The sequence below is a fragment of the Zea mays genome, chromosome 7, assembly GCF_902167145.1.
Source record: "Zea mays cultivar B73 chromosome 7, Zm-B73-REFERENCE-NAM-5.0, whole genome shotgun sequence".
Lineage (NCBI taxonomy): Eukaryota > Viridiplantae > Streptophyta > Magnoliopsida > Poales > Poaceae > Zea > Zea mays.
In genome coordinates, this window is record NC_050102.1 from 79104787 (window position 1) to 79119193 (window position 14407).

Here is a 14407-nt window from a genome sequence, read left to right on the forward strand (position 1 = left end):
CAGGTGACACGCGGCAGGAGACGCGACAAGGGGGAAGGGGGCATGTTGCCGGCGACGATGGCGGTAGTGGGTGCGCTGCAAAGGGGGGTGGGCGTTGGTAGTGCGCTGCAAAGGGGGCGTGGGTGGTGGTGCTAGTGCGCATCGAGGCGGGCACGCGTGTGGGGGCACGAGTGAGTGGCGGGGTCAATGACCCTGATGTTTGTGGTCTCTGGTTCCAAGAATCTTTGCCTCTCTGTATGGTAATAACTCCTTCTGTCCTCTTTCCTGCTCACTTTGACTCAGGGGTAGTGCTTTGATTCTCGTGGTCGGTCCTTTTGACTGAGCGGCTGGATAGGTTTCTTCTGTAGCTTATTCCAGGCTTCAAGGGTAAGCTTCTCGGTATCTTCTTGGGTAAGACACTTTTCTCTTGAGATGGGTTAAGATGAGAATGGAAGCATAAGGTGAGGATTAGCTCTAATTTGTGATCTATGTTTTTAGAGAAAACCTTTCTTAAAAATAAAGATAACACACAAGCTCAACAATGACAAGCACAAACAAATCAAATGTTTTGAATAAGGGAAGAATAGAGTTTTTCCAAATCACGAACTACTTGGATTCGGGGGCTAAGCATAACTACTATTGCTTGGCTCCTGAATTGAGAATTATGCTAAATGCAACTTATGAGCACTAATGTTAAAGCATCACATATGCACTCAAAAGGGGAGAAAACATCAAGCGAAATTCATTTTGAAATGCCCTAGGGGGCCACACAAATAGAGTTTTGCAAAACACGAGTCTACACGATTACCTCTCATACATGCAGGGCTCTAGCCAAAGTGAAGAAAACTTCACTACCCAATGCATGCAGAGGACTAGGCATAACTAACTTCAGACCAGGCAGCTTCTCTTCTGGCAAGGCTTGCACACAACTTCAAACTGAGACATCTCCTGGATGGGTCAACAGGGAGCTGATGTTGATGACTTCTTTTAGCGGCAACTGAGATGGCAAGACGGGGTCGAACTCTTCTTCAAGCGGGACTGGCTCTTGTAGCTCCACAGAGGGCGGCGGTGTTGGCGGGGTGCTTGCAGCTTCTTCTTTGATCTCACGGGACAGTGCTGGAATCTTCTTCATGGTGAGGGGCTCAAACAACTCTGGCGGGGGATCTTGGGAGGACTCAGGGTGCTCTTGCTTATCCATAGCCTGAGGGAAGACTAGAATTCCTTCCAAGACTATGGCTCCTTCCGGGAGTTCCCAAGCCTTCTTTTCTCCTCTGGTAGAGATCGGGTGACCTTCAAGAATCTGGGGATCTTCAGCTCTCCTGGGTTGAACTGGGTTGGATGAAGTGGGCTCTTGGATCCGAAGGGCTCTACGTTGGTTATGGGTGACCAAGTAGGCATCCATCAACTTCTGGACGTGCTCATCCTTGGCTTGCTTCAGGGCTTCAACATCAATGGCTTCACGACTTTCCAAGGAAGCTACATGGGCTTGAGTTGAGGTGAGATCCACATGGAGCTGACGGTTGAGCTTCTCTGCATCTTCTGCTCGGGCAATCATCTGACGGTGGTGCCGAGCCAAGAAATCATACTGGGCATCTAGGGTGAGCAGGTATGCAGTGAGGTACACGACTGTGGGGTCGTCCTCAAGCAGCTGCTGCCCTTCCAATGCACGCATCCTGGCCATCCAAACGGGACGGTTTCTCTGAAAGGGCGGAAAGAATCTGAGCGGTGTGTCGGCCACTTCTTCTTCATAAATCTGACACAGGGTCCTCAATGCCTTGCAGGCGACGACTTGGCAGGTGTCTTTGAATCTGTGCCCAGCAGCAGTGACACTCTATTCCACATGGTGCGGACTGGATCCAATGTATACAGTCATGGAACACTTCTTTGTGCCATGCTCGACGAATTCACGACCATCATACTCTGGATGGCTCCTGATTCCGAGGTGGACTGTGCATGCTCTCAGCAACTTGGGGAAACCATCTTCATTCTGGCAAAAGCTGGTCTGCCAGCGAAACTCCATCTGACTTCTGAGAGAAGGAAAGGGGAAAACTTTTTTGATATGAAGGGATGAGAGCAAGAATTTTTTTTTAGAAAATAGTTTTGACTCAAAAACTTTTGATCAGACTAAGGGTTACGTCCTGCGGCCAAGCTAACAGCTCCGATACCACCTGAAGTGCCCCAATCCTCTGGGACTCAAATGTGATACAATTACTAGTCCCAGGAGGCTAGTAAACACATTTATACATCAGATGATTACAGATCTGCTTAAATGATACAAACCTATAAATGTGGCGAACAACTTGAAGAGTTGGTCCATAACTCGGGATATATCATCAGACTGGGGCTGAAGCAGCCCGATATACGTAGTGAAGCAATTCAGCGGTCCAACAGCCACAGGCAAGGTTGGGAACAGTCGTAACTCTTCCCCGATCTCCTTTTTCTGAAAAACAACAAATAAGCAAGGGTGGGTACAAACATACTCAGCAGCCCACCTTCACTCGCGGAATGGGGAAATCAGATATAATGCATGGAATATCTAGAGCTCAAGATATTTTGTAGAAACAACAATATTTTATGCAGGGTTGTTTTGTAAAACATTTGTATTTTGCAAAGCGCATCCTCTCCCAAAGGAGCAGGAAGTTTTTCAATATAGAACAAAATCCCCTGGACTAAACCATCCACGTATCTCAGCAGTTTCCCACTGGTTTTCATTTTCAAAAACAGCTACTGGACTTCCCGTCCACCATAGCTCACGGCTCAACCGCCGGACCTTTTAAAAACCATTTTTCTCAAACGCACCCTTTTTTGAAAACAAAACATTAATTGCCATACCATACCAGACTCGTCCATTCCTGTGGACACAGACTATTAGAATAGGTTTGAAACTCTGCGCAGAGGGGTACACTTTACCCACTAGTCCGGTTTCTGCGATCTCACCGTCATGAGACCCGAATGTCGAATCTCTTTCTTTCCTCGCACGTCCTAACCTTAACGGTTATACCAGAAGGAGTCAGGTCACCACCATGTCCAAACCGGACAAAACATTCCCCCTCCTTATCCTCCCGGTGCTCCCCAGCCTTCATAACCCTGGGGTTGGACCGTACGAGTTCAGATTGAGTGACTGCCCACACAGTCTCGAGTGGTTGTACTTATCATGAGTACAGGTAGTGAAGGATGACAAACCGGTCCTTATACAAGGGGAGAATCCTTCTGCTCACGCCTAAACCAGCTGAGCCATCACCTTAGGCCCTCCCCTAAACCAGGGAGTCCCTGATCATCCCTACTCAAAGGTGATGAGGGTGAAAACCCTTCATCATACACATTTTGAAAAGCATTTTCTTTTGAAAACTCACACCTTTCCTCAAATCATTTGTAACAAATATATCAGGGATTGATTGCGGCAAGCGGCTAGGTGGCCATAATAACTTGTCTCAAAATCATATCATGCATAAAATAACAGGTTGAGGGTTGTGGTTGAAAAACATAGGTAATTTATGCATCAAAGGGATCCAGTGAGCTTGTCGTGCTTATCCGGCGAAGGGGGAAGAGGAGCTCGTAGAACTGGCTTCTAGCTCCACTGCGTGTCGTAGACTTGCAGATCTGGCCTCCACGAGACAGCACGAACGCTCTGATAACTATGCAACATGAACAAACAAACATACAAACCAACAAGTATACCAACAAATATTTAGTATAGTGGTCAGAATAGCGATATATGGATGGGTAGAGTTGTGAGTAGAATCTGTGTCATGTGGTGTTGAGATACTGCTGGTGGTGGAGCGAAGGTGCTTACTAGGAGGATGGACTGGAGACGAAGCGACACTATGCGTGTAGCCGGCAGAGCGGAGTAACTGAGTGGGTGGGGTGTTTGCCTTGGCCAAGGGTGTTGAGTGTGTGGAGTGGGAGAGGGTAGATGGGTGTATTTATAGCTGTGTGTATGTGGTGTAGCACAGTGAAGTTCACTGTTGGTGAGAATAGTGATGAATGAATCGTCTGACTTAATATGAACAGGAGAGTTATAGGCAGAATATGGGACAAGAGTATTTTGGGAGTTTTCTGGAATATGAACCATGCTTAAGGGATGACATGGTTGGATAGGGAATAGTTTGACAAGAATTTTAGAAACAAGAATGACTGAAATCTGAGTTTGGATGGAGGAGTTTTGGATTTTATAATCATAGGGAGAAAAAGAAAAGGATAGGAATATTCTTGGAATATTCAAGAATTTAAATATTTAGAGATATTTGGAAAATCAAAAATACAAATGTATTTTTGAGCGGGGTGCGAGGAATTATTTTTGGGCTTTTCTTGGGCAGAGGTTTATGTTGGTGGAAACTGTTCCTACCTCCTATGTCACATCAGACAGGAGTGAGGCGGGACCCAAATAGCTGGAATGCTGTGGTATTCTGGTCCGAGTGGGCTGTGGTATCTTGGGCCAGGTTTTATAGGATTGAAGACGTATCCATACAAACATGGTTTGCCTTTCTTTTTGGATGTCTGGCTTGAAAGAATTCCAAAGTTAAGCATGCTCAACTTGGAGAAATCTAGGATGAGTGACCAGATGGGAAGTTCCCTACTGGAATGAAAATCACAGTCACCGGAGTTCGTATGACTGGAATATGGGTCTGGCTGGTCTTAGGTGGACTGGACAGCATGATGGATGAGTAGTTTAAATTTGGGGTGATCGGATGATCGATGAATAGTAACGCTGAATAGTAACAGTGAATAGTAATGGTGAATAGTGATGGTGAATAGTTCGTTAGAACGAACAATGAATAGTGAATAGTGACGATAAACGAACGATGAACGATGAATAGGAACTATGAACGAACGATGAATGATCGAATGAACGAACGATCAGAATTTCGGTAGCATAACGGCAGGAAAAAGGGTATTTGGACGAACGATCGAACGATCGGACGAACGAACCATGAACGATCGGACGAACGGTCGAACGATCGGACGAACGAACGAACAAACTAAGAACAGGGGGACGAACGATCGAATAACGACCGAACGATCCTTGTGCTAGTGGGTGCTTGTGTGGGAGGTGGAGTGGGAGTGGGCGTGTGGGGGGAGGGAGTTGCCATGAAATGGCTTGGGGTGGGATGAGAGGAGGCCCTTGCCCCTCTATTTATAGCCATGGTGGGAGGATTAGGGGGAGGGATGAGAGGATTAGTGGGAGGATGAGTGGATTAGTAGAAGATTAGCATGGATTTGTCTTATATGAGTGTAATTAGCTTGTAGAGCTCAACGTATGATACCGGAGGCATACGTATACGTCTGAGCATGAGGAAAGTTATGAAGAAAATATTTGTAGGGACTTGAAAAATGATTGTGAAGGTATTTCTCAGGAGGAAAATACTTGGAGATATATCGGTGGAATATCTAGGCAATATTTCTGGAAAGAACTTGAAGGGGATCACTAGGGAAATATCTGGGCAGTATTTCTGAAAGAAATTGAGGGGGTTCACTGGGGAAATATTTGTAGGATATTTTGAGGAGGATTTTGGAGAGAATATAGACCACTATATTTTATTTGCTGATATCAACTCGCAAACAAACATTTTGAAATGAAATTTGAAATTCATTTTGAATTTAGAGCGAGTTTGAGAAAATTTCAAGATTTGAATTTTTGGAATGCTACAGTGTGGTATGACAATTAGTGTTTTACAACCTCCGTGAACAGGGAAATGTGTGTGTGAGTGTGTTTTTGGAAATGAAAACGATGCCACGGGAGCGGGAAGCTCAGTGGTGGTTGAGTAATGTGTTATTTCTATTTCTTTGGGAAAACCCTCAAAGTACTGCCTTTCTCTTAGAAAAAGAAGAGTGACTTCAACTCCACCATATAAAGCATGTATGATATAGGTCTCTTTCTCTTTACGGGAGCGGGATGGGCTTGCGGAATACCTAGTGTATTCACCCAGATTTATTTATGTTTTTCAGCAGCTGAAGACAACTTTTCTGCTATGCTTGATTGAGGGGGTTGTGTCTGCACCCAGTTCTGCCTGTGGCTTGGGCTAGTTTATCTTGTACTGCGCTTTGTATTTCTGGCTCTCTCGAGCTTGTACTCTGGTATTGTAATAACATTTATTTGAACTCTGTACTATTTGAAGTAAGGAATGTGGTTACTAGCCTCCTGGGACTAGTAATTGTATCACATTTGAGTCCTAAAAAATCGGGACGCTTCATAATGAGACTGCTTGATCCATTATACTGCATTGAGTAATAAGTGGAAATGAGGATACTGGCAAAAGAAGTTGATTGCACTAAATGATTGTTACCATGTATGCTTAGAAAGGAGTAAACCTAGCTTAATTAAATATGCTAGATTGAAAAGCTAAAACTGTTTTTAGACTCAGCTAGTGCTTTTGGCAAACCAAACCCCTCAGCCAAACAGCTTTATGGTCTAGTGGTAGAGGAGTAGACTCCTCACACCGGGTAAGTCTAGCTGAGTATTAGTATACTCAGCCTTGCTTGTGGCATAATTTTTGCAGGTGCCTCCTTGTGTTGGTTGATGGTGTGACTTGGCCTCCATCCCTGCCACCGGGATAGACGGTCGAGTGGGTTACTGCTTCCACAGGATAGGACCAGGAGGAGTAGCTTGGCTAGGCTTCGCCATGTTATTCGGTTTTCTCCGTTAGTTATTTCCGCTGCATTAAAAATTATGGTTATTATTTATGAAACTCTGATAATGTAATCACTACTAATAATTCCTTAATTTGTGGTATTATTGTTTATTGTATTTCTCTGTGCCTCACCTTCGAGTGAGCTAGTGGTATTCGATCCTAGTTAAATGGCTTTATCGGACTAGATCCGAGGGACTGACGGATTATTCCTATTTAAGTGTGTCGTTGCCTCTAAGGCGAGACTTGGGCATTTAACTTGGAATAATTTGGGCGGTTCCACCACAGGCTTGCTGCGGGATCTCAGGCGTCCATCTAAGATCAAGTGGCCCGAATTTTATTAGAGTAGATCTAATCCTAACCATCCGCTCGGGATCTAGCCGCTCAGGTTCATTCCCTCACCCGCGCCCCTGTAGCTTGGCCTGGCCGATCGGCCTGCCTTGCGCTAGAGTCGCTGACTTCCCTGGCACGCTTGTCAGCCCGCGCCCCCGCGCACGCTCACGCTTGGCTCGGTCGTTGATCTGAGATCCAACGGCCGAGGACACCCCGTACCCCTTCACTTGGCCGTTGAGTAAAAGTGACCCCTAGTTTCCTAGAAATATAACCTGCGGTCCTATTTCTTGCGCCCAGGCCCCTGGTTTCTTGTAGAGAAGCCCCTGGTCTTCATTTTTATCACAGATTCACATTTAATTTAGCGTTTTTTGAATTCTAAAACTTGTGAATTTCATGTCTTTTGCATATGAACTCCAAATTGGGTGGTTCAAATTGCAAAATGTTCATAAAATTATTCTCTATCTATTTAAATTATAATCTTTCACTGTCTGCACGTCTAAATTTTATGACTAGACAATAGGTTCATTTAAAGTGATGGATTATTTATTAAAAGGAAAATAAAAAGGAAAACACCAATGAATGGTTAAGTGGTTAACTTGGTGAAATCAATCTCATGTTATATATGATCCCACCCCTAGAATAACTTTAGTAATTCGTTAAGATAGCTATAGTTAAGTTGTGTAATCCACTGAGATGAACAGTACTTAGAGAACCACAAACCTCTAGATGTATTAATCTACCCTAGAACCTAGAATTCACTTTTGTGTGTATACGTTTCTATTGAACTTGTGTTTACTCTGTTGCATATGTTTGGTGTACTATTTATTTGTCATTTCTCAAATGTGTTGAATGAATGATTACTTTGCGTTGACAACGAGCAGTCCGAGGTTTCCGAGTGTGTTGCAACAGACTTCCCTTAGCAGCAACCCGGTGAAGGCAAGTGTCCTCTGACCCATTATGTCCTATTTACTTTATAATTCCCTTTTCCGCATTATATAATTGAAACCTAAGGATTGACTAGCTTTCTATTTACCTTGTCCTTGATTACCTTTTGGGTTATTATGCTTAGCTTCATGCTATTGCTTTACTTTAATCAATGAACATGATGAGAATATTTATGATACGATGATGTTATCTGGATTATGATGATGAACTTGTGATACTTTAGGGGACTTAGGCTATTTCCTGAGTACCTCTCCCTAAGGACCTGTTCGTTGAGAGACCACCCTAGAAAACAGTGCAACCATGAGGGTGGAATGGGACGCCCTTAGCTGATTAATTAGATGAACTTGGGGGATGTAGTTGGCTTTGCCATTATGCCATCAATGGGGGCTAGGGCATAGTGCTTGCTCTGCTAAGGGTGGGTGCCGAGGTTCATTCGATTTGGTTTTGTTAGTCACCCACCTTAGGGAGGAGTATTGTGTTTGTACAACTAGCAAAACCTATCGAGCAACTACCCACCAGGGGAATCTTTGTAAAGGCTAGTAGTGATACCCTGCCAAACCACCTAGGTAGTGGTCAATGGGGAGTATCACTCTTTGGGCAGAAAGGGGATCATGGCTCGTGGGTAAATTGTGCAACCTCTACAGAGTGTTAGAAACTGGTATATCAGTCGTGCTCACGATTAAAGCAGCCTTGAGATCCTCTTTGATTAGAGTAACTCTAGATACTTTTATGATGATGCTTAATGATGACTATCCATATGCTACTTTGGTATTTCCTCTTGGAGGGAGTGCCACTTGGGTAATAACTTGAGTTTATTACTCAAACTTGGCTTTCTACTAGTAATAAATACCTGACCAACTAAAAGCAACTGATTTAAGGTTAACTCCACATACAACTAGTCCACTTTAGCCAAATGGGACATTTGCTGAGTACGTTGATGTGTACTCACCCTTGCTTTAAAAACCACCCCACCCCAGGTTGTCCACATTGCCATCAGTGCTCAGGAGAAGATGAAGGCAACATGGAGGACTTTCAGGAGTTTCTGGACTTCGATGAGTTCTAGCTAGTTGTGTTTAGTGGCAAACCCTAGTCAGCTGCGTGTGAAGGCTTTATCATACTATGTTTCGTATCCACACTTTGATTATGATTATGACTTAAGTTAATGACTCTGTGGATGTCTTGGACATCTTGATGTAATAAAGTACTATTTCCACTATTTATTTTGAGCAATGTGTGATGATGTCCAACTATGTAATCGTTGTGTACGTTAGTTTCTGATCCTGGCACATACATGGTTTGTATTCGGTATGCCTTCCAAAACCAGATGTGACATAGTCGAGTCGATCGTGGGCACGAAACGACTTTCGAAGGTCCTCATGGACAGAGGAAGCATCATCAATGTCATATACATTGAGACCCTCGACCGCATGGGGATCTCGCGCTCCGCACTGAACCCAATCACAAAGCTAATTCAGGGAATCACGTTCGGCTGACAACTTCACTTGCTCGGGCGAATCACGCTACCCATTACGTTCCACACTCCCTCCAATTTTCGCACTAAGCCACTGCGCTTTGAGGTGATGAACATCCCTAGAGCCTACAACGCATTATTTGGAAGACCATGCTATGTCTAGTTCATGGCGATTCCATACTACACCTATCTCAAGTTGAAGATACCTAGACCCCGTAGGGTCATTACGATGGCCACCTCATTCTAGGAAGCCTACGCGTGTGAACATTCCAATTGCAAACTAGCATCGACACTCGCTGCCACAAGGGAAGTAGTTGAGCTACGAAATGGCGCCACCCAGCAAGGTGCCCCCGATACCTCGAAGGCCAGTTCTGGCACCTTTAAGTCTGCCGAGGACATGAAGAACGTGCCTCTCGACACTGCAAATGCCTCCAGATGCGTTCGAATCAGGGCGTGGCTCTCTGACAAGCAAGAAAGTGCACTCATCTGTTTCCTCAGGGACAACCACAACATCTTTGCCTAGAAACCCATGGATATGCCAGGAATCCCAATCGAAATTGTCGAGCACGCTCTGAACATATAGCCGATGGTGAAAGGGAATTAGGCTTACACCTAGTTCCTAAATGATTTTGGTGGTTGAATTGCCCAACACAAATAATTGGACTAACTAGTTTGCTCTAGTGTACAGGTTATATAGGTGCCAAAGGTTCACACTTAGCCAATAAAAAGACCAAGTATGGGGTTCAACAAAGAGAGCAAGGGATAACCGAAGGCACCTCTGGTCTGGCGCACCGGACTGTCCGGTGTGCCACCGGACAGTGTCGGGTGCACCAGGGGTCTTCATGCCGAACTCATCACCTTCGGGAAAATCCAGAGGCGCTCCGCTATAATTCACCGGACTGTCCGGTGTACACCGGACTGTCCGGTGCCCCAGGGAAGAGCGGCTCTGGAACTCGCCAGCCTCGGGAATTTGCTCCGCTATAATTCACCGGACTGTCCGGTGTACACCGAACTGTCCGGTGAGCCAGCGGAGCAACGGCTACTTCGCGCCAATGGTCACCTGCAGGCGCATTTAATGCGCGCCAGAAGCACGCAGAAGTCAGGCACGCGCGAGACGGTGCACCGGACAATCTACAGTTCTTGTCCGGTGTACACCGGACAGCCAGGCGCGCCCAGAAGTCAGAAGCTCCAACGGTCGAATCCCAACGGCCTGGTGACGTGGCTGGCGCACCGGACATGTCCGGTGTGCACCGGACTGTCCGGTGCACCATACGACAGTCAGCCACCACCAAACGACTAGTTTGGTGGTCGGGGCTATAAATACCCCCAACCACCCCACATTCAAGTCATCCAAGTTTTCCCACTTCAACTACTTACAAGAGCTCTAGCATTTAATTCTAGACACACCCAAGTGATCAAATCCTCTCCAAACTCCACACAATGCCCTAGTGATTAGAGAGAGAGATTTGCTTGTGTTCTTTCGAGCTCTTGCGCTTGGATTGCTTTCTTCTTTCTTTGATTCTTCATTGCGATCAAACTCACTTGTAATTGAGGCAAGAGACACCAATCTTGTGGTGGTCCTTGTGGGAACTTTGTGTTCCAAGTGATTGAGAAGAAAAGCTCACTCGGTCCGAGGGACCGTTTGAGAGAGGGAAAGGGTTGAAAGAGACCCGGTCTTTGTGACCACCTCAATGGGGAGTAGGTTTGCGAGAACCGAACCTCAGTAAAACAAATCTGCGTGTCACACCTCTTATTTGCTTGCGATTTGTTTTGCACCCTCTCTCGCGGACTCAATTATATTTCTAACGCTAACCCGACTTGTAGTTGTGATTATTTTTGAGAATTTTAGTTTCGCCCTATTCACCCCCCCTCTAGGCGACTTTCAGATGGCTAGGCCAATCGCCCAACAACTCCGATGTTTCAACGAAGAAGCCGCCAAGAGCTTTGTGCCCTCTTCGCCGATGGTCCGTCCTTTTCAAGAAGGAGAATGGGAGTTGGAGGATATGCGTTGACTATACTAGTCTTAACAAAGCCTGCCCAAAGGATCCTTTTCCACTGTCGAGGATCGACCTAGTCGTAGACTCCAGCACAGGGTGCAAGCTGCTCTCCTTCCTGGATGCTTGCTATGGGTACCACCAAATCGCTATGAAGGAAGCTAGGGATGGGAAAAAGCCCGAGGCTCACGAATCGACTCGAGCTTGGGGTGGCTCGACTCGGCTTGGAGTGGCTCGTGAGCCGAGCCGAGCCTCATTTTCGAGCTCGCTTGTCCACCGAGTCGAGCCGAGCCCACTCGTTTGAGGGGAAAACGAATGGTTGTTGTTGTGCTTGCTCTGGAAATCAAAACTGTTGCAAATACAATATATTAGTTATAGGACAAATATACAACCGTGTTGAGAATAAATAAGACACTCACGTTCATTGCTTGTTGCACTTGTTCGTTCTAAGCAGCCATGTACTCTGATTGTTGTTGGGGGAATGTCATTGTTGTTGTCGCAGCTCTTCACGAAACCTTTCTTGCTGCTCCCTCATAGCGTCATCCATGCTCGAGTGCCGACTACGGCTGCTACCACAACCTGCCTACGACGAAGAGCCGCCATGAGACTGCAACTCTGTTGAATCAATCACACTGGTAAACATAGAATATCTTGAAAAACAAGAAAATTAGCTATTCGGTCATACTTTCAATATTATTGAAAAAAAATCACAAGTTAATATCGTCCATGGGCTTTTCCTCCAATAGAATGCACAACTTCAGCATCGATGGTACGCGCTCCTCGCCAATCATACTCTTATCCATACTTCCTAACCATCACCTGCCCGTAAGTCTCCTGCAATACAATATGAAGGCTCAGCACACATGTAATGTATAGCTGTATGGCAAGAAAACATTAATCCTAACAACAACTAACCATACGCTCAATGGCCGCTTGACTACATAGCTCATCGGAGATTTCACTGTTTTTCGCTCTATGCCCTCGCCTATAAACATTGATTTGGCTCAGGACAACTCCACTTTGAGCCTCCTGCGAATATATGAGTTTAAGAATATATGAGTTTAAATCGATTCCATTTCTGAGTAAAATATAATACTACATACTCACCATTCGCTTCTCCAACCGAATGTGTCCATCAGCCCCATAGATATGGTTGACTACGACCTCATCATCGTCCCAGTCCGGCTGATGGCGCTGCCTATGCCGATTCCTGTTGGACTTCTTAATCCACTCTGGTGAAGCTCATATCTCACACAAAACCTTGTAATCATGTGGCCGGTGTTCCATCCATGGAAGAGTTACCTGCAACGAAGCGTTAGCACAAAATTACATTCACATTTGAATGAGTTGCTGAATTAGATTTTTACCTCCATGTATTGGTCCACAGTCAAGTAGACATCTGAATATTGTCAAAAGTTGTTGATAGAATGCCCTTGGTGCTTCATGTACGCGTTCACAACCTGTAGACGAGGATTGGAAAATGCATCCTTGCACACCTTCTTCGCATTTTTCTCTAATACTCGGTCTGCATGCTCCTGAGCCTCAGGTTCCACACAATAGCGTCTCTATCCAACATCGAAAATAAAGTTAGTATGAAACAAATAATAAAATGTTAGTTTCAAACAATACTCTTACCCAAAAGTCGTGCTTGACGACGCCCTGAGCTGTTCCATATGTAGCATGTGGAGCTAGTGCGAAGTGCGACCAACTAGTGCAAGGAACCACCACACCTTTTGAGTCGGTCACAATTCCAGGATTATGTAGATGACATAGGTTACCTAAGACTTGATTAACCTGTCTATGGTGACCTCGGTCGTCGAAAGACGTGTCATCCCATTGGCTGCATGACAAAAAACAAGGAAGTCATGTCATATATATAATGTACAATAAAATAAGCAAATTAGTAAGAACAAAAATGCCCAAACGTGGGTACCTATCACCAACCGAGATGATCAGTATCCGAGCTTCTGATTGTGCAGGCACTGACGGAGGTAGGACAAAGTGGCCCTTCCGAGTGCCCCTCCGTCGAAAGGCAGGAGCCCCGATGGTATCATCATCCGCTTCAGCATCTACGCCCGTGACCTCCTCCTCCTCATGGCCCTGCACCCCGGCATCTGTGGCTGCAACCTGTTCCTCGTGGTGCTGCACCTCCTCCTCCTCATCGTCCTCTTCCTATGGACATGAAATAGAGACATGTAAGACACATTTATATATAAGTGAATGACATATAAGCTCAATTACATAAATATTTACATCGGTACTCCTTTGTAGAGTGATATGTCTTTCACGCAGTTCTAGCCGGGCGTGTCTCAGCAACGCCTCCTGTCTGCTCTGGCTAGAAGAACTCCCTTGGAAAAGGGAATGTGCACCGAGGACTATCCTGCTAGCCGCATAAAGAAACCCCCTCACAGTGTGCTTTGTTTTCCTACCACTCATCATGTTCAATAGAAAACAATAAAGGTATTAGCTCCATTAAATTAAATATAATTAATAAAAAACAAATAATGCATCACATAAAATTAAATTATTCATTACACATCAAAATTCATCGAAATCACGATCAAGGAGTCTTCTTCGATCCAAAGCTCGCAATGCGGTTCTTTTGTTCCTTAGATTTCATTTTCGTTTTCGTTTCGGTGCAACACCCTCATCAGTAGTGATATCGTCACGGTCTCCAACTAGTGAGTTGAGTGCAACACCCTCATCGACAGTAAAAGTGGTTGGAAATTCTTCTTCTTGATAAACCTCATTGGCCTGGTCATCTTCGAATTGATAACCAGTAGTGCAAGGAGTATGTTAACGTTCCCTAGGGTTCACCTTGTGAACTACCCACCATGCTTTAAACTTTAGATTTGGGTACGACATATAGTAGACATGCTCGCACTGGTGTGCAAGGATAAAATTATCACGGCCTCGAAGTCGTTCCTTGTGCTTTACTTCAGTTATGCCATATTGACTTTGTCTAATCCCATTATTGCTGTCAAACCAAGCACATAGAAAGAATACTACTTTCAAAGTTTTGTTCCCTGCAAAATTAAACTCTAGGATGTTTTGAATGA

At 45.0% G+C, this 14407-nt stretch overlaps 1 long non-coding RNA gene across 1 annotated transcript; it reads right to left on the reverse strand.

The window, feature by feature from the left end:
• Positions 1-11608: 11608 nt before the first annotated feature.
• LOC103632488 (uncharacterized) lies at positions 11609-12757 on the reverse strand. Its single transcript, XR_002263837.1, has 5 exons — positions 12716-12757; positions 12456-12650; positions 12264-12377; positions 11768-12182; positions 11609-11697 (listed from the first exon to the last, which is right to left on the reverse strand). It is a non-coding gene; the product is annotated as an uncharacterized lncRNA (long non-coding RNA).
• Positions 12758-14407: the final 1650 nt, after the last annotated feature.